We start from the raw sequence: 2,640 nt of genomic DNA on the forward strand, positions 1-2,640 counted from the left end.
GTTTTTTCAGTCATTCTGCAGTCTGATGGGCTACAATAAATAGTGTTTATGTAGATTCATCTCAATCAGATTATGAATCCCCTTTCTCATCCAAGAGGAAACAACTGAATCATGACAAATCTCTATATATCAATTAGTGGAGCTCAGCTTGGCAAACACTAGTTCAATTGATTTCGAACATGAGGAAGGTCTTGGGCAAAGAGGTGAAACAGATACTTTGAGCTCATAAAACTCAGCCAAGTTGCAGCCTGATTTTACAAGTTCACAGGAGTGCAGGACTATTATGTTAGATAATAGCAGCATCTAATTTTCAAAAGCCTACCGATTTTCCCTTTCAATAACTTCAACAGAAAATTTCCAACTATTTCTGACCTATATCATTGGTCTTATGAAGTATGGGAAAAGCTGAAACATAAGACGTAGAATTACAATTTCCCATAAACAGATTCGCCACGAAGCAATACTTCAATTGGTAAGGAAAGAAGTACATACATACATAAAAAATAGCTACATCCACATAAAAAATAACCATATTCAAAGAACACCAAAATGATGGGGTGCTATGGATCACACTACGGAAGACAGTAGCAGAATTTAAGTAGGAAAAGAATGCCTAAAAACAAGTAAATCCAGAAGTTGAAGACATATGAAACCAAAACTACACAGATTCCTCTGGATCTTGGATTATACTCAACCAAATGCTCCAATAAGTGCTATAGTTTTCGTCCCCTCCAAAAGCTTTTGATGTATGACATCCTAGAGATCTACGTACATACACCGGACATAGGCATAGGACTTAGTATATTGCTAGAATTTTTTTTTTTCCCTGGTTATATCAAGATTTTTTGTGACTTGTATGATTATAATAATGTATTTTTATGGGAGAATTTATTATAATAACATTACTTATTGGTTTGATATTATAATTCGTTTTCTTAATGGTTAAGGTTTAATTATAATAATATTGCCTTTTGGTTTAATATTTTTATATCCCTTTTTTCTACTTAGGTATGTTTCCTTTTTCCCCTCTATACAGGGACCGAGTGCTTAATATAAATCACAACACGAACGAGTTGAATTTGAATATTTCCTTCTATGAATTCTCTCTAGTTTTCCCTCCATTTCTTCTCTTTTATATCCTTTTTTAAACACCACTACCACCATCCAGCCACTGGCCGTGACTCAAACTGCCACCACAATTTTAACCATACTAATTAGTTCTATCACTGTCTCCAAAGTGTATACCCATAAAACACCCCTCAAAATCACCTAATAAAAAGTACTCACCTCCACCATTATTTGAACTTCGGTGATTAACTCCCTGTGTCATCAGGTGTAGCAGGCTTTAGGGCAATGGTTTTACAAGTACAGGAGAACACACATGTTATCTCATCCAAAATTCTTAAAATTGTGATCAAAATCCATGACCTGACTAACAGAATATGAGTGACGTCCATAGGAACACTATCACGATAGATATCCTTAGAGTAAGAACCGAATTTGAGAGAAACAAGACATCTCTCAGTGACTGAAGTGTAAGGACATCTTAGCCACCTAAGCTACAGTAAATAGATGAGGATGAGGTTCTGGCTTAAGCTAAAACCTAATAATCGGTGATATGGCTATGACATTCATATTCTACCTCCATCATTCACTGGCTCACACTTTTTTTTTCTTTACATGGAATAAAAGTATCAAATATGGTTGTATGTTTCCATGCATCAAAATTTTTGTAGGATTTGAAGCTTATTAGAAATAAAGAACTTTAGAAAGAAACGAGGGATATTTACAAAGTATATAAGACAAGAAATGAAGAACTAGAAAGAATTCATTGAGAGAAGGAATATTTAAAATAAATTCATTCATGCCTTAAGGGCTCTTGTATATACATATTAATCCAAACAGTAATATTATAATAATAAAACCTTAATCAATAAGAAAAGGCATTGTCATAATAATAAAGCAAAAATAACTTTCTTATAATAAAATATCTCGTGAAGATATATTAGTATTATAATAAGTCCCAGAAAATCCTAACACAGCTACAAAAATGATCTGAGCAAATTTTGCCTACGTCTAGAATATGTATGGTATGCGCACCTTTAGGATGTCCTAAATCGGCCTTATAACAGAAAATTAAACAATCAAGAATGGTAAACCCTTATCCTATTAATGATAAATAAGATAAGTGGTTCCAACACAGTGGGTTGAACGCAAGAATTGCCAAATATTCTAGGCCCAATTATGTGAAAAAAATCACATCTCACTTTCAAAAGAATAATAAAGACTATCTATAAAGCACAAATGAAAAAGAAAATGCACATATTAGAGGTTTATTTTATTTCTCTACAACCAAGGCAAATCTAAATGTAAGATCTACCCGACCCATCCTAAACCTGTTCTGCAGATACATTTTAAAAAATGAACAATGTCTCACTACATCAGAATGCTTGTCAATATTCAGGATGGGTGCAAGTGAGAGAGTATCTTTTTCTTATATCCTCTCATAAAGCAAATGACTCGATGTTTATCTTACCTGCAAAATAACAACTCCAGAGCGACCCACTTCACAATATTTCAGTTTTCTCTCAGAAAATCATATATCATGTTAAAAATCACCAGTTCTGTCAGCTGGAATCT

The 2,640-nt window shown here is 33.5% G+C and overlaps 1 pseudogene; it reads right to left on the bottom strand.

Moving 5' to 3' along the window:
- Nucleotides 1-2,026: 2,026 nt before the first annotated feature.
- The window catches only part of LOC18044845, a 6,706-nt pseudogene continuing 6,092 nt past the window's right edge, over nucleotides 2,027-2,640 (bottom strand).

The sequence above is a fragment of the Citrus clementina genome, unplaced genomic scaffold, assembly GCF_000493195.1.
Source record: "Citrus clementina cultivar Clemenules unplaced genomic scaffold, Citrus_clementina_v1.0 scaffold_4, whole genome shotgun sequence".
NCBI classification, from domain to species: domain Eukaryota; kingdom Viridiplantae; phylum Streptophyta; class Magnoliopsida; order Sapindales; family Rutaceae; genus Citrus; species Citrus x clementina.